We start from the raw sequence: 26,786 nt of genomic DNA on the forward strand, positions 1-26,786 counted from the left end.
GCAGCCGCTTAACTGACTGAGCCACTCAGGTGCCCCTGGCACCTTCATTCTGTAGGAGGGCATGTCACTGATAGAAATATAAAATGGTGTAGATTCTTTGGAAAACAATTTGACAGTTTCTCAAAAAATTAAACATTAAGTTACCTTGTGACTTAGTAATTCCATTCTAGGTATGTAACCAAGAGAATTGAAAACAGATGCTTACACTAAAACTTGCACAGGTATGTTCATAGCGGTAGCAGTGTTATCCATACTACCCAGAAATGGAAACAACCCAGATATCTGTCAGTTGATGAATGGATAAACAGATTGTGGTTCATCCATACAATGGAGTATTATTTAGCTATAAAAAGAATGAAGTACTGATTCATACTACAACATGGATGAACCTTGAAACATTCTAGAGAAACCAGACAAAAAAGGCCCATACTACATGATTCTGTTTTTATGAAATGTCTAGAAGAAACAAATCCATAGACAGTAGATTAGTGGCTGCCAGGGACATGATGGAATAGGATTGAGTGCTAATGGGTACAGGGTTTCTTTTGGGGCTGATGAAAATGTTCTGGAATTAGGATATGGGGGATGACCATAGAACTTAGTGAATACGCTAAAACCTGCTGAGTTCTATAGTTTAAAAGGGTCCATTTTATGGTATGTAATTAGGACTTAATGAAAAAAAAATAGTTATTTTCCTTATTTTTTTTATTATTTATTATTTATTTTTCCCCATTTTAAAATTTAAATTCAGTTAATTAACATATAATGTATTGTTGGTTTCAGAGGTAGAGGTCAGTGATTCATCAGTCTTAGATAATACCCAGTGCTCATTACATCACATGCCCTCCTTAATGCCCATCACCCATTTATCCCATCCCCCGACCTCCCTCCCCTCCTGCAACCCTCAGTTTGTTTCCTATGATTAAGAGTCTCTTATGGGGGCGCCTAGGTGGCTCAGATGGTTAAGCGTCTGCCTTCGGCTCAGGTCATGATCCCAGGGTCCTGGGATCGAGTCCCACATTGGGCTCCCGGCTCAGCGGGGAGCCTGCTTCTCCCTCTGACCCTTTCCCCTCTCATGCTGTTTCTCTCTCGCTCGCTCTCTAAAAAATAAATAAATAAAATCTTAAAAAAAAAAAAAGAGTCTCTTATGGTTTGTCTCCCTCTCTGGTTTCATCTTGTTTTATTTTTTCCTCTCTTCCCCTATGACCCTCTGTTTTGTTTCTTAAATTCCACATATCAGGGAGATCATATGATAATTGTCTTTCTCTGATTGACTTATTTTGCATAAAACCCTCTAGTTCTGTCCACATTGTTGCAAATGGCAAGATTTCATTTTCTGATGGCTGAGTAGTATTCCAGTGTGTGTTACACACACACACACACACGGATCACTACATTTGTATCTTTGGGGTGACTACCTAGTAGTGCAATTGCTGGGTAGTAGGGTAGTTCTATTTTCAACTTTTTGAGGAATCTCCATGCTGTTTTCCAAAGTGGCTGCACCAGCTTGCATTCCCACCAACAGGGTTAGAGGGTTCCCCTTTCTCTGCATCCTCGCCAACATCTGTCATTTCTTGAGTGGTTAATTTTAGCCATTCTGACCGGTGTGAGGTGGTATCTCATTGTGGTTTTGATTTGTATTTCCCTGATGCTGAGTGATGTTGAGCATTTTTTTTATGTGTCTGTTGGCCATTTGTGTATCTTCTTTGGAGAAATATCTGTTCGAGTCTCCTGCCCATTTCTTGATTGGATTATTCTTTGGGTGTTGAGTTTATTAAGTTCTTCATAGATTTTGGATACTAGCCCTTTATCTGATATGTCATTGGCAGATACTTCTCCCATTCTGTCAGTTATCTTTTGGTTTTGTCAACTGTTTCCTTTGCTGTGCAAAAGCTTTTTATCTTGATGAAGTCCCAATAGTTCATTTTTGCTTTTGTTTCCCTTGCCTTTGGAGATGTGTCTAGCAAGAAGTTACTGCGGCCGAGGTCACAGAGGTTGCTGCCTGTGTTCTTCTCTAGGATTTTAATGGATTCCTGTCTCACATTTAGGTCTTTCATCCATTTTGAGTCTATTTTTGTGTGTGATGTAAGGAAATGGTCCAGTTTCATTCTTCTGCATGTGGCTGTCCAGTTTTCCCAACACCATTTGTTGAAGAGACTGTCCTTTTTCCATTGGATATTGTTTCCTGCTTTGTTGAAGATTAGTTGACCATAGAGTTGAGGGTCCATTTCTGGGTTCTCTGTTCTGTTCCATTGATCTATGTGTCTGTTTTTGTGCCAGTACCATACTCTCTTGATGATGACAGCTTCGTAATGGAGCTTGAAGTCCAGAATTGTGATGCCACCAGCTTTGGTTTTCTTTTTCAATATCCCTTAGGATATTCAGCGTCTTTTCTGGTCCCATACAAATTTTAGGATTATTTGTTCTAGTTCTGTGAGTAAAGTTGATGGTATTGTGATAGGGATTGAATTGAATGTATGGATTGCTCTAGGTAGCATAAACATTTTAACAATATTTGTCCTTTCAATCCATGAGCATGGAACATTTTTCCATTTCTTTTTTTCTTTTTAAGATTTTATTTACTTCAGAGAGAGAGTGAGAGAAAGAATGAGTGGGAGGAGGGACAGAGGGAGAGGGAGAAGCAGACTCCCCACTGAGCAGGGAGCCCGATGTGGGGTTTGATCCCAGGACCATGACCTGAGCTGAAGGCAGCCACTTAACTGACTCAACCACCCCGCTTTTCCATTTCTTTGAGTCTTCCTCGATTTCTTCCATGAGTGTTCTATAGTTTTCTGAGTACAGATTCTTTCCCTCTTTGGTTAGGTTTATTCCTAGGTGTCTTATGGTTTTGGGTGCAATTGTATTGCACCCAAATACTCCTTAATCCTTAATTAAGGGATCAACTCCTTAATTTCTATTTCTTCTGTCTCATTGTTAGTGTATAGAAATGCAACTGATTTCTGTGCATTGATTTTATATCCTGCCACATTGCCGAATTCCTGTATGAGTTCTAGCAATTTTGGGGTGGAGTCTTGGGTTTTCTGCATAGAGTATCATGTCATCTGCAGAGTGAGAGTTTGACTTCTTCTTTACAGATTCAGATGCCTTTTATTTCTTTTTGTTGTCTGATTGCTGTGGCTAGGACTTCTAGTACTATGTTGAACAGCAGTGGTGATAGTAGACATCTCTGCTGTGTTCCTGACCTTAGGGGAAAAGCTCAATTTTCCCCCATTGAGTATGATATTCGCTGTGGGCTTTTCATATATGGCTTTTATGATACTGAGGTATGTTCCCTCTATCACTACACTGTGAAGAGTTTTAATCAAGAAAGGATGCTGTACTTTGTCAAATGCTTTTTCTGCATCTGTTGAGAGGATTGTATGGTTCTTGTCCTTTCTTTTATTTATGTAGTGTATCACATTGATTGACTCATGGATTTTGAACCACCCTTGCAGTCCAGGAGTAAATCCCACTTGGTCGTGGTGCATAATCCTTTTAATGTACTGTTGGATCCTATTGGCTAGTATTTTGGTGAGAAGTTTGGCATCCATGTTCATCAGGGATATTGGTCTGTAATTCTCCTTTTTGGGGGGGTCTTTGGTTTGGGATCAGGGTAATGCTGGCCTCATAAAAACAGTTTGGAAGTTTTCCTTCCATTCTGATTTTTTGAAACTGTTTCAGAAGAATAGGTATTCTTTAAATGTTTGGTAGAATTCCTCTGGGAAGCCATCTGGCCCTGGACTTTTGTTTGTTGGGAGATTTTTGAATACTGCTTCAATTTCCTTGCTGGTTATGGGTCTGTTCAGGTTTTCTATTTCTTCCTGTTTCAGTTTTGGTAGTTTCTACATCTCTAGGAATGGACCCATTTCTTTCAGATTGCCTATTTTGTTGGCATATAGTTGCTCATAACGTTCTTTTTTTTTTTTAAGATTTATTTATTTATTTATTTGACAGAGAGAGACACAGTGAGAGAGAGAACACAAGCAGAGGGAGTGGGAGAGGGAGAAGCAGGCTCCCCGCTGAGCAGGGAGCCCGATGCGCGGCTCAATCCCAGGACCCTGAGATCATGACCTGAGCCGAAGGCAGACGCTTAATGACTGAGCCACCCAGGCACCCCTCATAATATGTTCTTATAATTGTTTGTATTTCTTTGGTGTTGGTTGTGATCCTCTCCTCTTTCATTCATGATTTTATTTATTTGGGTCCTTTCTCTTTTTGATAAATCTGGCCAGGGGTTTATCAATCTTCATAATTCTTTCAAAGAACCAGCTCCTAGTTTCATTGATCTGTTCCACTGTTCTTTTGGTTTCTATTTCATTTTTAGATTTTGGTGATCACAAATTCTTTTAGTTTCTGTTTGTCCTGGAAGATTTTTATCACTCCTTCTATTTTGAATGACATCCTAGCTGGGTAAGGTATTCTTGGCTGCATATTTTTCTTATTTAGCACCTTGAACATATCATGCCAGTCCTTTCTGGCCTGCCAGGTCTTTGTGGATAGGTCTGCTGCCAATCTAATGTTTCTACCATTGTAGGTTACAGACCTTTTCTCCTGAGCTGCCTTCAGGATTTTCTCTTTGTCTCTATGATTTACAAGTTTCACTATTATATGTCGGGGTGTTGACCTATTTTTATTTATTTTTTGGGGGGTTCTCTGTGCATCCTGGACTTGGATGCCTGTTTCCTTCCCCAGATTAGGTAAGTTTTCCGCTGTAATTTGCTCCAATATACCTTCTGCCCCTCTCTCTCTTTCCTCTTCTTCTAGGATCCCAATTGTTCTAATACTGTTTTGCTTTATAGTGTCACTTATCTCTCGAATTCTTCCTCGTGATCCAGTAGTTATGTCTTTTTCTCAGCTTCTTTATTCCCCATCATTTTGTCTAATATATCACTAATTCTCTCTTCTGCCTCATTTATCCTAGCATTCAGAACCTCCATTTTTTTATTGCATCTCATTAGTAGCCTTTCTGATTTCAACTTGGTTAGATTTTAGTTCCTTTATTTCTCCAGAAAGGGATCCTCTAGTGTCTTCTGTGCTTTATTCAAGCCCAGCTAGTATCTTTATAATTGTTATTCTGAACTCCAGTTCTGGCGTCTTACTTATGTCCATACTGATTAGGTCCCTGGCAGTTAGTATTGCCTCTTGTTCTCTTTTTTGAGGTGAGTTTTCCCGTATTGTCATTTTTGCAGAAAGTGGTCATTTTTCTATTTGTAGAGTTGCAGCTATTCTTTTCTTTGATCTCTGGTTGAGTTCGCAGGTGTTCAGAATGATTTGATAGCTATCTAGCTGAATTCCTGGGACCAGAGGAAACTAAGGTCTCCTACTCCGCCATCTTGGACTCCTCTTCCTCTTTTCTTTATTATTAAATGTTAATTGTAGAAAAGTAAGAAAATAAAGACAGGCCAAAAAAATTAAAAAGCAGCCATTATCTCTTTTTTTCTTTCTTTTATTGTTGAAATATAGTTGACATATACAATGTTGTATTAGTTTTCAGTGTATAAAATAGTGATTAGTGATTTGACAATTCTATACATTACTCAGTGCTCATCATGATAAATGTAATTACCATCTGTCACAATACAGTGTTATTACAATATTATTGAGTGTATTCCCTAAACTGTACTTTTTACCTCCGTGACTTATTTAATACTGGTACAGTACTTTGTACCTCTTCATCCTCTTTATCTATTTTGCTTGTCACCCATCCATTTCCCCTCTGGCAACCATCAGTTTTCTGTATTTAAGAGTCTGATTTTTTTGTTTTGTTTAGTTTTTTAGGTTCCCCATGTAAGCAAAATCATATTGTATTTGTTTTTCTCTAATTTCACTTAGCATGATATCCTCTAGGTCCATCCATGTTGTCACAGATGGCAAGATCCTATTCTCTTTTATGGATGAATAATATTCCATTGTGTATATATGTATGCTATATTTTCTTTATCCATTCATCTATCAATGATACTTGGGCTTCTTCCATGTCTTGGCTGTTGTAGATAATGCTGCAACAAACATACGAGTGTATATATCTTTTTCAGTTAGTGTTTTTGTTTTCTTTCGGTAAATACCCAGTAGTGGAATTACTGGATCATATGGTATTTCTATTTTTAATTGTTTGAGAAACCTCCATAAGTGTTTTTCCTAGTGGCTGCATCAATTTACATTCCTATCAGCAGTGCACGAGGGTTCGCTTTTCTCCACATCCTTGCCAACACTTGTTATTTCCTGTCTTTTTGACACTAGCCATTCTGACAGGTATGAGGTGATATCTCATTACGGTTTTGATTTGTATTTCCCTGATGATGAGTGATGTTGGGCATCTTTTCATGTGTCTGTTGGCCATTTGTGTATTTTCTTTAGAAAGATACCTATTCAGATCCCTTACCCATTTAAAATCCAATTATTTGGGGTGTTTTTGGTGTTGAGGTATATAAGTTCCTTATATACTTCGGATATTAACCCTTATTGGATATGTCATTTGCAACTATCTTCTCCCATTCACTGTGTTGCCTTTTTGATTTGTTGATGAATTCCTTTGCTGTACAAATGCTTTTTATTTTGGTGTTGACTTATTTTATAAGTAAAAGGTTGAACCTCATAATCCCCTTCACCTCTTTCACCCATGCCCCCATCCCCACTTCTGGTCTGGCAACCACCAGTTCTTTGTATTTAAGAGTCTGGGTTTTTTTGTTTGTTTGTTTTTGTTTTGTTTTGTTTTTTAAGATTCTGCATATAAGTGAAATCATATGGTATTTATCTTTCTCTGTTTGACTTATTCACTTAGCATAATAATCCCTCTGTGTCCATCCATGTTGTTGCAAATGGCAAGATTTTATTCTTTTTTATCAGCCATCATCTTATTATTAATACTTGGGGTATATATGTCCAGACTTTTTCTATGTGTCTGTCTCAAAGTTGGATTGATAGACCATTTTATGCTGCTTTTCCTGTCATGAGTTGAGTGTTAGGATGGGCAGAGTCCATGGGCATAGTCCACAAGCATGTTCTTTTATTAGTGCTGTAGCCTCTTGTTAGGGTGTTTATGTTGGAAACAGTATTTCTCTGCAGATGGAAACAGTATACGTTTTGAAGTCCAAAGACCTCGGGTCCTGGTCTGACTCCCCTTAGGTTTGTGAGCTTGAGAGAGGCACTTAATTTCACTCTCCTCATCTTTACAAGGAACTGTAATACTTACTTTAGTGATATCTTATCTGCCAGGATGGTTAAAATGAAAAACGAAAACAAAACCGTATCCTGGGCTGGGGAGGATGTGGAGCAGCTGGAACTCCCTGCCCTGCTGGTGGGGGCGTAAACTGCGTTAGCCACTTTGGAAAACCGTCATCTACTGAAGCTGACCATACACTTACTTATGACCTAGCAGTTCCACTCCAAGGTATCAACCCTACAGAAAGGCATACAAATGTGTACTAAATGTCATGCTCAAGAATGTTTAGAGCAGCACCATCTGTCATTGCCCAGACTGGACAATTCCAGTGTCCATCAGCAGTAGAATGGACAAATACATGTGGTAAACTCCCACAGTAGACAACTGTAGTCAGTAAGAGTTAATGAATAACAATTCAATGAAAAATCAGGATGAATTTCACAGATACAGTGTTCATTCAGACACAAAGATTATAAATTATGTGATCCCATTCATATAAGGTTTAAATGGAACTAATCTATGCTGTTAGAAATCAGAATAGTGGCTACCCTTGGGGGCAGGTAGTGATAGAAGGGGGTGCAGTGGGTTTTGGGGGTTGCTGGTGATGTTCTCTCTCTCCATCTGGCTGCTGGTTACATGGATGTATTCACTCTGAGAATTCTTTGACCTGTGTGCTTACATTGTGTGCACTTTTTTGTACATATATTGCACATCTATAAAAAGTGTATTTAAGTAGGCTCCATGCCCAGGGTGGAGCTTGAACTCACGACCCTGAGATCAAGTCGCATGCGCTACCAACTGAGCCTGCCAGGTGCCCCTGTAAAAAGTGTATTTAAAACACTGAAAAAGGGGCGCCTGGGTGGCTCAGGTGGTTAAACATTTGCCTTCTGCTCAGTCATGATCTCAGGGTCCTGGGATCAAGCCCTGTGTAGGGCTCCCTGCTCATTGGGGAGCCTGCTTCTCCCTCTCCGTCTGCCCCTCTCCCAGCTCATGCTCTCTCTCTCTCTCCCCTCCCCTTTCTCTCTCAAATAAATAAAATCTTTAAAAAAAACACTGAAAAAAAGAAGCATATGAGTCACATGCTCCTATTAAAACTTAATAATGAGAATGAAAATTTTTTGTATTATTGATGAATAATATAATTATTTTAACTTATTTCATCTTTCCTACTGTGATCATTTGTTTTATAATATATGTAACACGGTACATTAGAATGTATATTTAATTTACAAATAAACGTATGTATTTTAGAGATGTTGGCTTAATATTTCTCACCTGTTGGTAGTGAAGAATCAGGAGGTTTGGTGAGCTGTGGCTCAGGGTCGTAACAAGGGGACAGCCTGAGCAGAGCCTGGCTGCGGGAAGCAGGTGGGAAACAGGTGGACGAGTGGATGAGCCTCAAGAAGTTCAGTGGGTGTTCTTTGTTTGGGTTGGTTTCCTTGTTGCTGGAGCATAAAGTGTGAGACGCAGGGAGGTGGTAGTGAAGCTGGAGAGGGAAGCAGGGGCCAGGCCTCCACGGGCAAGGGCTGCAGGGAAGCTCTGAAATGTGAGAGGACAAAAGCAAGGGGCCAGCAGAAGAAAGGAGCCAGTGGAGGAGGCCAGAGAGACTAAGGGGATGGGAGGAGACAGAGCAACAAAGTCATTATTAGGGACTGAGAGCTGAGTTTCCAGAAAGAGGGACTAGTGAACCATGTTAAAAGCTACCAGGAGGTGGGAGAGCCTGAGGCCACTAGCCTCAGCAAATTGGGAGGTCTTGGTGGCCTAGGAGGGAGCAGCACCACTGGTTAGGTAGAGTGTTACCATGTGGATGGTAATGAGATGGTATGGTACTAAGGTCAGGGTGTCTGATGGGAAGCAACCTGGAGTTCAAGGGTCAGAGCTCTTTGGAAGACTGGGGAGAATGGCAGGTGTTCTCAGGTAGAGGGTAGGACCAAGAGAGTGGAAGAGATTGGGGTTGCCAGGAAGGGGGTTGCTGGTCCTGGTTGGCCCTGGGTCTCAGGCAGCCAGCTGCTTCTCTCAGAGGTGGGAGCAGAGGACCAGGAGAAGATGCAGAGACATTTAAGTTAAAGGAGGGGCCTAGGAGAGCTGAAGTCAACTTTTCTTAGTGATGGAGGTGGTGCAGCCGCCCACCTGGGTGTGGAGTGAGGTGTGGAGGTGTGGAGAAAGAGGGTGCTTTGGAGGATAGAAACCAGCGATGGGGGGCCTTTTCAGGCACCCTGTGCAGGATGCTTGTCTGTGTCAGCGGGTCACCGTCGGGACATGCCAGGCACTCCCTTGTCATACACACTCTTTTTTCAACAGCCTTGTGCTCTGAGGGCAGGGGTGTTTGTTTCTGGGCACTCCTGAGCTCCTTCCCTGCTGGGGTAGTGCCTGAGGCCGTGACTGGTACTTTGGGCCTGCCGGAATGCATTTTCCCATGGAGTCAATGTGTTCTTTGGGATTGATTCCCCAGGCAAACCCATACCATAGCATGTGTCCAAAGCATGGTGGGAAAGGAGAATAGTGACCAAAGAAGTTTAAGTTGATTTTGATACATTTAGGACAGGCTTTGCTACCTGGTAGGCTAATGGTGATATCAAATATGATCTATGGGAAAAGTATTTGACATTTCAAAGAACAGGTTGAAATCAGATCTTCGAGTGCTAAAGTTGGTCTGACCTTGTTGAGCTTTGAAAAACAAGTCTTACCATATTGGAACATCTATGTCAATGGAGTTATTCCTCCTACTTTTACAGCGGCTACTGTTTGGAAAGAGACGTGCTGGGATGGTATATCCTATTGGCCTGGGATTATGAAGCCCATCATGTATTCCTGGTAAGTTGGTTTATGGACCTTAGTGAAATGTGCTTTCTGGAGCATAGGGCCATGATGGACAGGCGCTGGAAGGGGCACGCTGGGACCGGTGATCTGGATGGCGGTGCAGCCAGAGATGGTGTCTACGGGGCTGAGGAGCTGCAGGGCGGCTTTTGGGGCATCAGGCATCCTCAGCCATGTGTGCAGAGGGTGTTTTAGGGATTCCTTTGCCAGATTAAACTCTGAGGTGTTCTCTGTTGGTTCTTGTATCAAGGGCTTTCCCTTTCTTCCTCCACCTCCTACTTGTGCAAAACCTCTCGTTGCTGCCCTGTCGTGCTGTCGCCCATTTGCTTCTGGTGGTCAGAAGACAGACGTTCTGTGTCTGACTCCCCAGTAGCTGGGTGACCTCCTTTCTCAGCCTCAGTCAGGGCCCCCTCCCCCCGCCAACAGACCCCTGTCCTCTCTTTCCAGTGCAGCTACCCACCACTTCCAGCTGTCCTTGCCTCAGACCCTCCCTTCATCAGAAAGGCCAGCTCTTGTGTGAGGTGCTTCACCGAGGGAGGAAGGGTGAAGGCCAAATGAGATGTGGACTTCACTCTATAGGTCAACCCCCTGCCGCCCTCTTCCCCTGCCCGCCCCCATTCTCGCTTCCTGAGAGTCTGCCCATCCTATCTGGCACCTCTTGTGAGAAGGTTTTTCTGCTGCTGCTCTCCTCCATGTCATTTCATTTCATTACAATTTTTATTTATTTTATTTTTTATTTTATCTTATTAAAAGATATTATTTATTTATTTGTGAGAGAGAGAGAGCACGAGCCAGGGAAGAGGCAGAGGGAGGGAGAAGCAGACTCCCTGCTGAGCAGAGGGCCTGATGCAGGGCTCTATCTCAGGACCCTGAGATCATGACCTGAGCTGAAGGCAGATACTCAACCAACTGAGCCACCCAGGTGCCCCTATTTTATTTATTTATTTTTAAAGACTTTATTTATTTGAGAGAGAGAGCGAGCAAGTGTACGCATGAGCAGGGGGAAGGGCAGAAGGAGAGGGAGAAGCAGACTACCCACGGAGCAGGGAGCCTGATGCAGGGCTCCATCCCAGGACCCTGAGATCATGATCTGAGCTGAAGGCAGATGCTTAACCGACTGAGCCACCCAGGCACCCTGCTCTCCTTCCTTTTAAATCCTCCTGACACATGTTTTAATTTCCTCATGGCCCTGGCTACATTCTGCATTTCATTGTGCTTTTGTGATATACCCCGTACCTCCCATCTTACCTCCTTGACTAGACTTTAAGGCAGAGGTTGTGTCTTGCTCATTATTGTATCTCATGCAGTTCCTTGCTCAGTACCTTACACACTGTAGATGCTCAATAAATGTTACTAGACTGAAACCGACTTGGACTCTTTTATGGCTCTCAATATCCATCCGCTTTGTGGCCATGGTCCTAAGGTCTTGAGACAACATAAAAGAATAAAACGGGGAGTGGCAGAGAGTGTTTGCCTAAAAGAATCCTAAGAGATTCTTTTCAGGTAGGAGCAGTCACAAAAAAGTTAAAAGCTGAAATATTACAATATTTTTCAGATTCTTCTAGTAGTCTTACCCTTCTGTCAACCCATTATTACAAAAGAGGCAGAAGGTGAAGTTTCTGATGCTTTCCTACCAGGGATTCAGTCTTCCTTGATGTTGCATGATAAATTACAACACAAGTAATTCATATAGTGCTTAGTAGAAGCACTTTCTCTGAAGCTTACCTACTGGTGGGATTGGTTCCCCTAAGGAGGATGCTGGAGACAACTGCTGGTTTAGAGGTGGGAGCACACGACAAAACAGACTCAGAGAAGTGATTTCCGTGAAGTTACACAGCAAGTTAGTGGCAGAGCTGAGATTGGACTCTAGGTCAGTCTTGTTCTAGAAATGGAGCTCCTCTCCTGGTCTGTGCTTTTTCTGATTAGAACTGGATTCCAGGATGAGGTGCCTGGCTGGCTCAGTCGGAAGAGCTTGCGACTCTTGATCTCAGAGTTGTGAGTTTGAGCCTCATACTGGGTGTAGAGATTACTTGAAAATAAATAAAAATAAATAAACTTAAAAAAATTAAAAGAAAAAAAGACTAAAAAAAAAACCCAAAACTGGATTTCAGGAGAGGGGCTGTGGCTGCCCACTTGCGGTTCATGGGGGATCTGGGCAGGCTTGCACCCAGCCTCTGCAGGGGGAGAGGACTCCTCTCTCCTGTCATCACCTGGGTGGGGACCAAAGGGCAGAGGATTTCCTCCCTACTTCTCAGCAGGAAGATCCCTGTTCAGCAGCGTATTTCACTTGAGCTCTCTTGAACAAAGGCTCTCAGGTTGTCCAGGGCCTCAGGCTTGCTACTGCTGCAGGAGCTCAGGCGGTCTGCCATGAACAGGGGCTACAAGAACCTGTGTCCTTCAACAGGCAAAGACAAATGACAACACATTTTCAGGGACTTGGTTGTAGAAAGGAGGAAAGCCAAACTTCACACTTGGAGCAGTAGCTTCTCTGAGGCAGGAAGAATGGAGAGGACACTTAAGAACTTTAATTCACAAGAAAGGAACTCCCAAAGGGATGAGATGGAAGTGTACCAGAGGCTTTCTGGAACTAAAGAACGTGGCTTTTGAATTCAAGGATCAATAGAAGAGTTGAAATTAGTGGTTTGGAAGGCCAAAGAGAAGAAATGTCTCATAACCCAGAACAATTATACAAAGAAATGGAAATAATGAATTAACATGTGGGACACTTAGAGGCCTTACCCAGGAGACCTGGCACAGGGCTAATAGAATAGAAGTTCCAGGAGGAGAAAAAGGAACATATGGAGGAGTAATAGAAAAACAGTAGAGGGAAATTTCAGTGAACTATAGAAAGACGTGATTCTTCAGATTCAGTGGATTCATCCAGTTCACACTAAAGCCAACACTTACTCTTGTTTTCTAGTAAAATTCCTAAACTCCAAGAAGAAAGAGAAAAACCTTAAAATTTTGTAAGAAGAAAGAGCAGGTTTTCTAAGGAAAGAGAATTAGAATCTCACTGGGCTTCCCCTATGTAACCCTGCAGGCGGGAAGGCAGTGGCCTGGTGTCTACAGGCTGTTCACGGGAGAGGGGCCCCGGTCCTCTGTATACCCAGCCCAGATGCCACTCGTGGGTTATTGCAAAAGAAGGGCGTTTCAGACACGTGATGGCGTAAAACATACAGTATCTGTTCAGTGTAGCTGAGAAAATGCTCTGTCAAGCTCTCCAGCAGAAACACAGTGAAAGCAGGGCAGAGATGATGAGACGGGGCAAGAGTGCAGGAAGGAGTGTGCCTGTCAGGGCATGTGCTTTAATCTCAGGGCTAGTGCTGCTTCCAGATGGGTTTTATTGTGTTGCGTTCTTAATCTTTAAGCTACAAGAGAACTGTATGGAAAAACATAATAGGTTGAAAATTAAAAATTCTAAACCATCTTTGCAGAACCTATGGCTTTGGAAGAAGGGCTGAGAGTGGGGAAATAAGTGGTCCACTTTTAGGACACTTAAATAAACAGAGCAAATGAAACATAGAGGCATAGTTGTTTGCTTGTGTTCTGGAAGGAAAAATGTTCAGTTTTGACTTTTGGGGATCAGAAGGTGCATTAGGATGAGATTTGGTTGCATATAGTAGATAGCGCCTGCATAACAATGGCTTAAACAGTAAGGGTGTATATGTTTTCATCTCATGAAAAAGTAAAGAGGTGGGCAGTCAAGGACTGGTATGGTGGAATCAAAGTCATTCCAGACCCAGGTTCCTTATATCTTGCTGCTCTTCCATCCGTAGCAGAGTGCCTTCTGATTCAAGGTGGCTGCTTGAGCTCCAGTCATCACATCTGCATTCCACAAGCCAGAAGGAGACAGATGGGAGAAAGGGTGTGCCCTTTCCCTTCCAGACACTTCTCAAAAGTCTCACACAGAACTAACATTTACACCTCATTGGGTAGAGCTTAGCCACACTGAGCTGCAAGGAAGCATAGGGTGTGCTTAGCTAAAAATAGGAGTTCTCGTGCTAAGGAAGAAAGGGAGAAAAGAAAGAAGTTGAGCTCTCTGCCTCAAAAGATTATCACTAACAGAATGCGAATTAAAACAAGTTTTCTTTTCTTTTTATTTTTTAAAAAAGATTTTATTTATTTGTCAGAGAGACAGAGAGAGAGAGAGCACAACCAGGGGGAGCAGCAGGCAGAGGGAGAAGCAGCTTCCCCGCCGAGCAAGGAGCCTGACGCGGGACTTGATCCCAGGACCCTGGGACCATGACCCGAGCCGAAGGCAGATACTTAACCGACTGAGCCACCCAGGCGTCCCTCTTTTTTACCTTTTTAATTGGCAAAAAGTTACAAAGATTGATAAAACCAGCCATAGCCAGTAAATGGGGAAGTGGGTCATCGCCTACATTGCTGGTAGGTGTATGAATTGTTCTAACTTTTGGGGAACATAATCTGAAAATATCTAATAAATATTAAAAAATCCCTAATCTGGAAACCCATCAGTATACTTCTAGGAGTCTGTCCTGCAGAAGTAAAGCACCAGTGCAAAAAGCAATACAAAGCTGTTTTCTGCACTGCTGTTTGGAGTGGCAGAAAGGTGGGAGGAATGGGAGCACCTGTCAGCGATGGATTAGGCAGTGATTACAAAGGAGGCAGGTTTCACTCTTCTGACCTCGGAGAAGGCCACAACCTGTAGTAGGTTTCAAAGATAAATTGCATAATAACGTCTCCAGCAGGGGCTGCAAACTGGTGGCCCATGGTGGCAGATAATTCCTTGTGCTGGGCAGTGTTAAGTGTTTTACACAGTGAACTTACTCTCTTCTCACAACGAAGTTGCAAGGTAGGTACTATTGGATCACCGATTTTCAGAGGAGGAAATTGAAACACAGACTGGCTAAATAACTTATGGTCACCCAGCCAACAGATGCTGGGCCCAGGATGTGACTAGGGCCCCAAAATCGGAACTTTTATCAGCTCTGCTACCCACTGTCTAATCTCCCTCTTGGTTGCTTTGTGTGGCCTGTTCAGTGCTTTACAAATGTTCAAAATGGAAAGCTCTAGGTAGTGTAGTTAGCCACTGGCCCCATGTATCCTCCTTCTGTTATTCCTGCAGTTTCACCAGTGACATGATCTGCCCGGGCCCCGCAGCACTTGAGGTATGACCTTGGTTTCTGGTATGAGTCCCACTTGGTTATGTGTATTTATGTTGCTTGGTGGAAAAGCTTGGAGGAATACACCTTGCTGCTTGCTGCTATTACCTTTGGTGGCTGGAATGGGAAGAGTGGTAGGGGGAAAGTGGGTTGATGGCTTTTATTTGTACATCCTATTGGGTTTGGCTTATAGCAACAGGGATCTGTTGCTTTTGTAGTTCAAATAGGAAGTCCAATAAAGTATAATTTAAAAATAATTAAATATCAAGAAACAACCCAGGAAAGTAACTGTACCTTTCTGTTATTTCTTTTGAGACTGTCTTTATAAATGTCACTGTTTAAGCAAGGAGACTTGAGTTTTCCTTTCTGTAAGATGAAGGTTCAGGCCATCAGTTGTAACATCTGACACCTTCTGACTTTTGAGCATCTCGTTCTGGAACCTAAACATAAATAGACAACAGCACAAAGGTTGCTCAGGAAAGGGTTCGTGAGCCATGGAAGCCATGGGCCAGCTCCTGACGCAGCTTGCATGACCCTCTTACTGGATGTCTTGGAGAGTGTTGGTCCAGGGAGGAAGACGAACACATGATTCAGGACAACCGTGACGAGTGCCATGGAGGAGAAGTCTGGGTGCTCTAAAAGCCTGTAGAAGAAAGACATAACAGAGGGGGTCACAGAAGGGTTCTTGGAGGAAGTAACATCTAAAATGAGACTGGAAAGGAGAGCAGGAAGGAGCCAGAAGAGGAGGGAGGAGGATTCTTTCACGGCCCCTGTTTACACCTGGCTGTGAGAGACAGCAGGATAGATGTGGCCACTGGTGAGCTCCAGAGACATTTTGGCACCTGTTCTTGTCTGCACATCTGTCCTTCAGTGGCTGGATGCCACTTCCAAGGGGCTGGCAGGGAGACTGCATGCTCCCTGCACAGAATGTGCTCCCCCACAGGCAGGGCCTATATTTCTCAATGGGTTTGGTACCTCTCAGTCCCCCCTTGCATTCCTCTGTGGGGACCACAGCCCTGACCACTTGAGTGGGTTGGAATGCAAGGAATCAGAAGGAAGCACACGGAAAGCAAGGACAGCAAGGATAGGACGTGATGTTCAGATGGGGCTGTTGCTGGTTGGGTGTGTTGAAGGTGTCTGTACGGAGCCTGGGAGTGATCCTGGCTGGAGGGATTGTTAAGGCAAGTCTCACCTGCTTTTAGCTGAGGCCGCTCCCAGGAGGTCGCTTCCACCTGGGTCCTGCCTGAACTGACCCTGAGCCGGAAGCCAGAGTGTTGCTGTTCCCCACACCCCCCCTCCCGGCATCAGCCCCAAGTATTCACACCACTTCTCCTTCCTTCCTGCACTCTCCCCAGTACCCGCCGGAGGGCCTTCTCTCCTTGAAGTCCTTTTGTGCAGTCCTTGAGCCTTTTTGGGGGGCAGCAGAACCACGTGGTTGGGCGTGCTGTTGGGGTGGTTTAAGCTTCGCAGTCTTGCTCTGACCTTGCCCCTTTTCACAGTAGGTTGGGGGAGTAGTTCATCCATTTTTGTTGAGAACACAGCCGACTGCTGGGTACCGTGCTGGGAACTGAGGCTCAAATAACTGAGAACTTCCTGTGCGGGGCACTGTAACAACACTTATTACCACAGAGACGCCTCAGCTCAGAGACTTAATACCTGTGGAGCCCTGAGATGAGCACCTGGCACCGCCCGCACTCCTCAGTGCCGCCTGGTGCTGCTAGTCCTCACAGTAGCCACACGAGGTGGGCACAGAGGGAGAACTGAGGCTTGGAGAGGCACTTGCCGCCGTCACGTGGGTGGTAGGTGGTAGAGCTGCATTCAAACCCAGAACACTGGACTTGCAGGTGCCGTCTCTGGGGGCGAATGAGATAGCTGTGACTCACCTCACAGAGCTTGTGGCTGAGCGGGCAGATGCCCAGGGAAAGCAGCGATTCCCGGTCAGGGTGACAGGTGCTGTGGTGGCCCAAGTGGAGGGGCCCTGCATAGACTGAGAACCAGAAGGACAGAGAAGGGACAAATGCCCCAGGCAGAGTGTGATCAGTGTCACCTCTCCGTCACCTGGGGGTTATCCCTCAGTCTCCTCTGGGCTTTGATGAAGAGGCACTGGTTTAGTGGTCTGCATGCATGCTCAGTTAGTGATTATTATTGAGGGCAGGTATGTAGCTGCTCATCCCAGCCAGACTCTTGGGACCTTGTTTCTTAGGCACTGTCCACTGGGGAAGACCCCTCCTCTTCCACGGACTGAGTAACCTGAAGTTGTCACTCTGAATTCCCCAACCTTCTTGGGGGCACATGTGCAGATGGCCTGGTTTTATGGATCTGTGCCACCCGACCTACTCTCCACGTCTGCCCCTTGATACATTTGGCTGTCCCATAGGACGGCTCTGTTGCAGTTACGCATGAATGAAACATTACAAAACTATGATAGAAAACCCAAGCTAAATAAATCCCGCCATGACCCTGTCATCCCAACAAATCGAACTGCATTTTCCTTCTAGTCCCTGTCCACAGGGCAGGTGGCGTTTTGTACAATTGTGCACCCTGCCTTTCCATCCTTGACATGGTTGGAAATGGCCACCAGGTGGTGCCAAAGCACCAGGCACCCAACTCCACCCTCCTAAGTGTGGGATACCTGGCTGTGAGCCATCCCGAAGTGCTTGTCTGTGGAAGTTCACTTTCAGTTTTCTCTCCACATGCTGTGTAGCTCACAGCATTATTTTATCACTTATTTTAAAAGAAATCAAACAATACTGACATGTACAAAAAGTAGAAAGTGAAAGTGCCGTACACTTTTTAAAAAAAGATATTTATTTGTCAGAGAGAAAGAGAGAGTGCGCGCACGTGCAGGGGGAGCAGGAGAGGGAGAAGCAGGCTCCGCGCTGAGCAGGGAGCCGGATGCGGGGCTCAATCCCAGGACCCTGGGAAGGCAGACCTGAGCCGAAGGCAGCCACTTAACTGACTGAGCCACATCCTGAGAGTGCCGTACACTTTCAGAGGCAATGATATTAATAGTGGAGTGTGTGTCCGCTTTAGTGCATAAGTGTTGGAAAACATGTCCAGATGTCACTTTCTCAGCACTCTTAGACCTCCGCATTTAAAATCGTAACCCCTCTTCCCCCTCTGCCTCGCCCCTAGCCCTGCTTTACTTTTTTCCTCTCTTACCACCAGCCAACACTCATATTTCACTGCATGCTTTATTTATTGTCTGCCGCCTCCGCTAGAACGTACTGGGGGACTTGCAGCTTTTTCTTTGCTCTGTGCCCAGCCCCTAGAACAGTACCTGACACATACTAGACTTTCAGTGTATACTTGCCGGATGAATTAACAAGGGTGGCTGTGTCCTGAATTGGTGGACATCTTTCTCTGTCCGTAGATACTGATCCATCTCATCGTTTTAAACCACTGCTTAGGGTCCCCCTGAATGGATGTGCCCCAGCTGCATGTACTGAAACACACTGATAAGGTTTTCCAGTGTTTTCCTCCTGTCTTTGCGGGTGGTGGTGCAGCCAGTGACCTTGCTGGAACATGCTCTCGCCTTGCCTGTCTGATGATTTCCTTGCTTTGCTCAGACTCTGGGTAAAGTGCTTCACAAACAGCCTCTCGTGTTGTCCTCACACCCACGAGAAAGGTGCTGCTGAGAGCGTCTCTCTGCAGGAGACAAGCTGGGGCAGCATGCCTGCGGAGAGTTGAGCCGGACTCTTGGGGGAGTTCTTTCCTTACTAAGGATCTTCCTTCGTCCTCTCTCGTGTGACCTTTCTAACACGCCCCACCCCCCTGGGGTTTTCATTGTCTTACGTCTTTTTCATGATGTCTTTTCTTTTCTTTTCTTTTTTTTAAGATTTTATTTATTTATTTGGCAGAGAGAGACACAGCGAGAGAGGGAACACAAGCAGGGGGAGTGGGAGAGAGAGAGAAGCAGGCTTCCTGTGGAGCAGGGAGCCCGATGTGGGGCTCGATCCCAGGACCCTGGGATCATGACCTGAGCTGAAGGCAGACGCTTAACGACTGAGCCACCCAGGTGCCCCATGATGTCTTTTCTTATACAGAGTTTTCATTTTTTTTTTTTTTAAAGATTTTACTTATTTATTTGAGAGAGAGAGAATGAGAGACAGAGAGCATGAGAGGGAGGAGGGTCAGAGGGAGAAGCAGACTCCCTGCCGAGCAGGGAGCCCGATGCGGGACTCGATCCCGGGACTCCAGGATCATGACCTGAGCCGAAGGCAGTCGCTTAACCAACTGAGCCACCCAGGCGCCCCCAGAGTTTTCATTTTTAATGTAGTTAAATCTGCCAGGGGTTTCCTTTGTTTTTCTGGCTTTTGTATCACCCTAGAGAGGACTTCTTCAGCCCAGAGTTATTTAAAAAGTAATGATTAGTGTTTCCTCTGGTATTTTTATGGGGATTTTATGTTTGGTTAAATCTCTATCAAAACTTCATTCTTAGAGATGATACTGAATAAGATTTTTGATTTTTATTTAAAGTTTTAAAGTTTTTTTATTTAAGTTTTTATTAAGTTTTCATTTAAATTCCAGTTAGTTAACATACAGTGTAATACTAGTTTCAGGTGTACAATTTAGTGATTCAATACATACAAAACCTGTTCCTCATCACAGGTGCCCTCCTTCATCCCCATCACCTAGTTCACCTCACCCACCTCCCCTCTGGTAACCGTCAGGGTGTTCTCTCTAGTTAAGAGTCTCTTTCTTGGTTTGCCTCTCTCTCTCTTTTTCTTAGGATTTGCTCATTTGTTTTTCTTAAGATACTGGGTAAGATTTTAAATGAATCCCCCCACCCTCAAGCGAATAGTAGATTGTTTCATCACCATTTCTTACGTGATCTGTCCTTCCCCACCATTTGCAATGCTGTCTTGACTAGATATTAAGTCTCACATGCACTTGACCCCGTGATCTGGACTGTGTTCTGTTCCTGCTAATCCGTTCATCTCTCTGTGGCTTCCTGGCAGGACAGGTCACTTCTGATCCTACTGCTTTTTTTCAAAACTTCTTAGCTTTTACAAATTATTCTTCCAGATGAAAATTTAAATCAATTTTTTGAATTCCAAAATGAATCCCCTTAGGATTTAGAGTGACCTTGTATTTTATTTATAGATCATTTGGGGAGAATTGATGTCTTTACAATATTGTCTCTTTATTCAGAGGAGTGAAACGTCTCTCCTTTGATTTGTCTTCTTTTTTGTTAGGAAAATATCGCAATTTGCTTCAAATGATTTCTGTACATTTCTTTTCAAGTTTATCTCTAGCTCACGTTTAGTTAGTAGGCTCTCAGGCCGCTGCATTTTCTTTTATTTTTTTAAAGATTTTATTTATTTATTTCACAGGGAGAGAGATAGCGAGAGCAGGAACACAAGCAGGGGGAGTGGGAGAGGGAGAAGCAGGCTTCCCAGTGAGCAGGGAGCCCAATGCGGGGCTCGATCCCAGGACCCTGGAACCATGACCTGAGCCGAAGGCAGGCGCCTAACAACTGAGCCACCCAGGCACCCACCGCTGCATTTTCTAGCCGGGTGTTGTCTGGACAGAAGAGACTGTTGATTTTGTGGCCAGATGTCTAACACTCATAGCTTCTCCTCAGTCCAGTTCCATTTGCCTCAGATCTTCTAGAAATTCTGAATTTCTGGTTTGGTGATGTCATCCTTCCCTGTATTTCAGCACTGCAACAGATTTCTTTCTTTCTTTTTTTTTTTTTTTTAAAGATTTTATTTATTTATTTGACAGAGAGAAACACAGCGAGAGAGGGAACACAAGCAGGGGGAGTGGGAGAGGGAGAAGCAGGCTTCCTGTGGAGCAGGGAGCCCGATGCGGGGCTCAATCCCAGGACCCTGGGATCATGACCTGAGCCGAAGGCAGACGCCCAACGACTGAGCCACCCAGGCGCCCCTGCAACAGATTTCTTATTCTTCTTGTTTTTTCGTCTCAACAAGATTTGAAGAGGGGAAGGCAGATGTGTGGACCCAGTTCACTGTCTTGGAACTTAGATCTGTTTATATGGTTTGATGGGAAAATGTCATTTCCTCTCTGCGGTTTGGTACCGTCACCCCGCGCCACCCCCTGCAGTGTTCTCCGTGGAATGTGGAATGGCGCTTGAAGACCGCCTGGATCCAAGGATGTCCTTCTTCACCTTCCTGCTCCCACCTCAGGGGGTGCACCCTTTATTCCTGCTGGGCTTTGTCGTGCTGCTTCCTAGGTGGTTTTCCCCGTCCTTCTCTAGGAGGAGCTCGCCTACCCTGCCTTGCTCTCAGACAACTTCCTTCCCATTAAGGTGGGAAATGCCAGGCTGTGCGCGATGAGTCAGGACTCAGTGGTATTTGTCAGGAAGGCCTAAGAGTGTGAGTGTCCTGTTCTGCCAACCTGTTCTTCACCTTGATATTTCTAAAGTTCAACCTGATGACAAGGAAGAGCAGCAAAGAATTAAATTACCCTCGTTATGAGCCAGGCAGTATCTGGCACAGGGCTCTCTGCTTGGAGCTGACTGAGGCAAGTGAGGAGCTCCCCGCCCAGTTGGGGCCCCCAGAGCTTGACCTTCCTGTGGCCGGCAGCAGCATATAGGAACAGGCCAGGCAGGCACACGTAGGGGTGTGTGTGCAAGTCCCACGGGTCTCATGGCAGCAGTGGGGGGCAAGAGGGGCCTTGAACTGGTGTGTGCCGTTCAGGTACTTAGGGATTCCAAACAGACGTGGCTGTCAGTGACCTGGACTGGTACAGTCAGACCAGTAATTCCTCTGTCCTTGGCAGGGACTAGGAAGGAGAGAGGGACCCCCTGCTCCTCACAGTAAACTGTCTTCCAGCCCCATCCTCTGTCTACCACAGAAAACGTATGTTTGGCCCACAGCTAACAGGCGTAAAATGCCTGACCCTCAGCCCCCCTGGAGCTGCACCTCTCAGGTAATGGTTGGCACAGGAAGCGGTGAGCCCCGTGTTAGGCCTTCTTGCGGAGATTGTGTATGTGTGTTGGGGGAAGGAGGGGGGTTGGGAAGTAAGGGTATAGATTTGCTTTTTAAATTTAACTTTTCATTATGAAATAAGTTTAGACTTACAGAAAAGTTGCCCAATAGTACACAGCATTTACATGTACCCTTCATGCAGCTTATATGTGAATAGCTTACATAGGCTTAATCCAGTTATCAAATTAACTTAGGTAAGTTGATACAGGTTACGATGCTATGAACTGGACTGTCGACTTTATTCACATGCCACTGGTTTCCCTCCCAGTGTTCTTTTTCTGTTCCTGTCTTAGTCCAGGATCCCTCCTTGTGTCTAGTTGTGGGGCCTCATTAGTGTCCTCTGCCTGGGACAGCTCCCTGTCCCAAAGGTCACAGCAGGTCTTCCGTGGAGGAAATTTATGGTCTGGTTCTTGTGCTTTTGCTTCACATTCCTATAGGGTAAAAGTGTCTCATCCTGAGAGACTTCACCGAGCCCCTGCGTGCTGGCATGGGTGCCCCCTCTGCCAACCAGGCTCTCCTGTCTCCCCAGGGCCACCCTCCTGTAGCGAAGGTCTGAGTAGTGGCCACCATCCTCCCCCATCCTCCAGGGGCAGGGGAAGCCGCTACCACAGTCCCACCTTACTGTCCTCTCGGAGATGTGCTCTGTCAGGCGTCTCCCCTTTCTCTTGCATTTTTACTGCTTGGCCTTCCGCTCCTTATTTTGAGCCTGAGAACATGCTCAGGAGTCATCTCACGTTCCCAGAAAACCCCAGTCTCCATCTCGCGCCCTTCCCTGTTCCGCCCCAGGAGACTCTGGGAGATTCAGGCACTTGTCCCTTTGCGAGGCCGGCTTTCCCTGCGTCCAAGCCCCAGGCTGTCCTCAGCTCTGTCCTGAAGGTTACTGCACTCGCTGATGCCACTGGCTGACTTCTTTCTCCTCTTGCCGCTGCCTGGACGTGGAGTGCCTTCTCTTACCGTTCAGGGCATTCCTCTAGCTTCCTTCCGGAGAAAGATCTGGGATGTAGCTTGTTTTTCTCCAGTTGGGTATGCTCTACCTACAGGAGAGTCCACCCTTCTTAGTGTGTGTCCCGCAAGTTTTTGGTTGATGTTTTAGAAGGATCCCTCTGGTCTACGGCCATCCCATCCTGAACGTGCCCGATCTCGTCTGATCTCGGGAGCTAAGCAGGGTCGGGCCTGGTTAGTACTTGGATGGGAGAAGGATCCCTCTGTTTGTGTCAAGAATCAACCATGAGGAGGCAGGGGTGCGACAGGGAGAGTAGGAGGAGGGCACTCAAGCAGAGGCTGGGTTGGCTGGACCTGGGGCGCTGGTGAGGCCGGGCGCGTTCCACAGGGAGGGTTGTCTCTGCTGATGGCTGCCCAGGTGGACACCGTCCGTCCAGTTCCATGCAACGCTGCCTGCCTTCCCCAGAGCATGTGCTCCTGGGACCTAAGACTGATGAGGGCTGTGCAGAGTCGGGGAGAGGGAGCGGGCACCGGGTCCCTGAACCGGATACCATGACCCCTGATATGTGGAAAGGGGAGTGTCACTCTCCAGCTTTCCAAGGTGCTCCCAGGGCTGTTGAGGGGGTCTGGCATGCTCCAGGTAGGCCACCCTCATTCTTGCTCTCCCCTTCACCCCCATTTCCCAATGCTCCCTTCAAGCCCTCACCCACAGGGATCCCTAGGCCTCTTGTTTCCCTCAAGTCGGCCTCCTCTACTCTGGAGAAATCAGGCCTTGCCAGCCAGCTGGTGGCTGCACGTGGGGAACTCTCCCCTCCGCCTGTGTTCTGCAGCCTTGTTTTGGAAGGGAGGAGGAGCCTTTGGTTTCAGGAGTAATTGTATGTGCACGCATGAGGGATGGGGAAGCTCGAGTGGCCTTTTCATTAGAAGGTCTTAGAAAACTATCCAGCCAACCAAAGGATTGGTTTTCTTCTGAGAACCTTCCCTGGTTTTATGAGAAGTGCATACTCTTCACTCATGTTTCTCTCGGTGCCTTAACATCAATGCCATGTCTTGTGGTCTTATGCTCAGAGAGCCCTGCCCATGCCTGCCCTGCCCTAGAGGGTGAGTGCGGTGGTGAGGGGCGCTAGCGCAGCGAAGAAACAAGAGATGAGGGATTGTTCTGTGGTCCTGATACAATTGCCACGTTCTTGCGAAGTTACATCATGAGAATGTACCTACCTGTGGTAGACAGAGGATGGGGCTGGAAGACAGATTACTGTGAGGAGCAGGGGGTCCCTCTCTCCTTCCTAGTCCCTGCCAAGGACAGAGGAATTACTGGTCTGACTGTACCAGTCCAGGTCACTGACAGCCACGTCTGTTTGGAATCCCTAAGTACCCGAACGGCACACACCAGTTCAAGTACCCGAACGACACACATACCAGCATCCCGGGGACCCCCGCCACCATCTGCGAGGTGGGAATCACGATTCTCCCTGTTTAACAGGCAAGGGAGGTGGAGCTTGGGTCAGGTCGAGTGGCTTGCCTAGGGTACAGAGTAAGTGATAGGTGAGAATTCAGATCCTGATTTGTCTGTTCTCCTGTCTTGTTCTTAGCTTCTACCAGGCCTTCACCTGCAGCTGCGAACCGGCAGGGGGTGGAGGGTGTTGAACTCCAGGCTGCTGTATGGGCTCCCCAAATCCACGTGTGCTCTGAGCTCTGTCAGACTGAAGAATGGGTGCTGTAAATACACCCTGATGCGTTCCAAGTGGATATAGATATTGCTGTGATTATTAGCCCACAGATTAATTTAAGTGTGTTGGTGATTTATAACAGTTTTTTGTTACCAAGAGTTTTTTCTTAGTCAACAGATGCTTCCCTCCCCAGGAGGATGCCCTCCTCGTCCTTTTCTCTGGGTTTGCTCAGTTTCACAAACTGAGGTTTTGTCCTTTTTTTGTGAGCTCTGCAGACCTCCATCCCTAAAAAGCCAGCCCCCTTTCCCACGCTCTGCTCCTCTCTCCCCTCCACAGAGGCACAGCCATGGTGGCGCCTCCCCAGCCCATTCTCCCTCCCTTGGTGAGAAGGTGGGATGTTGGAGGTTGAACATCTGGTGGGTGGCTTGGAAGAGATGGGGTGCGGGGCGGGGGCGGCGGTGAGCGCTGCAGTGAGTGATGGCATTCAAGTCCGACATGTGCTTACGTGGCCGGGCCTCTCTTTGAAAGCCTCCAGACGCTGATGCTTGCCAGGAAAAGAGGTTTGGCCAGTTTGGAGAGGGTCAGGAGGAGGTAGAGACAGCAGCCCTGCCAGCCCACTCAAGCTGCTGGCCAGGGGTCCAGCACCAGAGTGATGGTTCCCTTGGGGGAAGCCTTTTGGTAATTGGAAATCAGCATGCTGTGTGTGCATGCGTGCGTGCGTGTACGTACAGACCCTTACCGCTCCTGAAGTGCAGTGGAGGGGTTGTTCTGCCCACAACCCTCTTTGTTTCCTTCTTATTCGTCTTGTCACGGCTTCTGTTCAAGACACGCGAAGGTGGACCCAGCTTCCACCACGTCTGCGGAGAGCAGCCCACTCCACGCTGAGGGAGCAGCTCTGCAGCGGGGCTAGGGATCCGTTTCTATGCTTGTCTGAAACATTTGGAAGAGATCACTCTCTTGTAATTGAACATTCCTGGATGTGTGTATTTTCTTTGCAACAACCTCCATACGCTTAGGAAAAAGTGGTTATTCTGCCTTCCCAACAGTGGCCCGCACCAGACTGTCTCATGTTATTTTCTTGGTTTCCTGAACCTGTGACACTGAAGGAGAATTCTGAAAGTTTGGAAGGAAACCAGCATGGCATATGGGATTTTCCTCCCCTCTCCAGGAGCCCACACACGAGAATAGAGTCTGTCATACAGAAACAAGAGATGAGGGATTGTTCTGTGGTCCTGATACAATTGCCACGTTCTTGCGAAGTTACATCATGAGAATTGCTTGCTCTTCGGCAGTGTTTTGGTTTCCAAGGAGGCATTAGCAGCGTGTGTGTGTGTGTGTGTGTGTGTGTGTTGAGAGAGCCGGAGGAGGGAAAGATGGGGTTTTGGCGTGATTCAGATTAAAATGGCAAGCTCAGAAAGCTGGGGCTCTTGCCTGCCTGCCAGACTGCCCTTGTCCAGCAGGGGCTGCAGTCAGTGCAGGCGTGTAAAAGTGCATCCCCGAGTTACAGTGCATTCATCTCTTTGCACCTCCATTTCCTCATCTGTAAAAAAAAAATTTTTTTTAATGCACGGAAATCCCCAGCCAGAGCCTGGAACAAAGTACCTAATAAATTGTTGTGATGACAGTGGTGAGCAGATAATGGTATGTAAGCTCCTTGAGGCCAAGGACTGGTCTGAATCCTCTGCACAGGGCAGGGCTTGGGAGGTGTCACCAAGTCTGCCAAACAGATGAGGGAGGAACCAGGAGACAGGACGCTGTGGCTGCAGTGTTGGGCCATCCGTCAAAACAAACTCTCTGGGGATCCCTGCCTGGCTTGTTGGGATGGACACGGGCTGGGGTCTGGTGAGCAGGGGAACCTGCCCCCTTGTGCTCCTGGCGCACTGGTGCTTTCCTACCCCGGGCTTCCACGCTCGCTCAGCTTGCCCTCCTCGGCCCTTTCCTTGAGACACTTCCACTGGTCCTCTGAGAGCCGGCTCAAGGGCTCTTCTCAGTGATGTCTTCTTTGACCCCCAGCGTGAACTTGTGATCTGTTAGAGCACGTGTCCCTTGAGTATCTACTTACTGGGTGTTCCCCCCCACTATACTGTAGGACCCTGGAGGGCAGGGTTGTGTT

At 46.2% G+C, this 26,786-nt stretch overlaps 1 protein-coding gene across 7 annotated transcripts in view; it reads left to right on the plus strand.

The window, feature by feature from the left end:
- Nucleotides 1–26,786, plus strand: part of RALGPS1 (Ral GEF with PH domain and SH3 binding motif 1) — a 315,913-nt gene that overhangs the window by 59,146 nt on the left and 229,981 nt on the right. For 5 of the 7 annotated variants that reach the window (XM_064579737.1, XM_045883159.3, XM_064579741.1 and 2 more), the window contains exon 2: nucleotides 9,898–9,976. The exons of the other annotated variants lie outside the window; for them this stretch is intronic. The gene's annotated coding sequence lies outside the window, so the exon portion shown is untranslated. The remainder of the gene's footprint in view (nucleotides 1–9,897; nucleotides 9,977–26,786) is intronic. 7 annotated transcript variants of the gene reach the window in all.

This window comes from Mirounga angustirostris, unplaced genomic scaffold (genome assembly GCF_029215605.1).
Source record: "Mirounga angustirostris isolate CCGP_5_RB_7025 unplaced genomic scaffold, mMirAng1.0.hap1 SCAF_15, whole genome shotgun sequence".
In the NCBI taxonomy this organism is placed as follows: Eukaryota; Metazoa; Chordata; class Mammalia; order Carnivora; family Phocidae; genus Mirounga; species Mirounga angustirostris.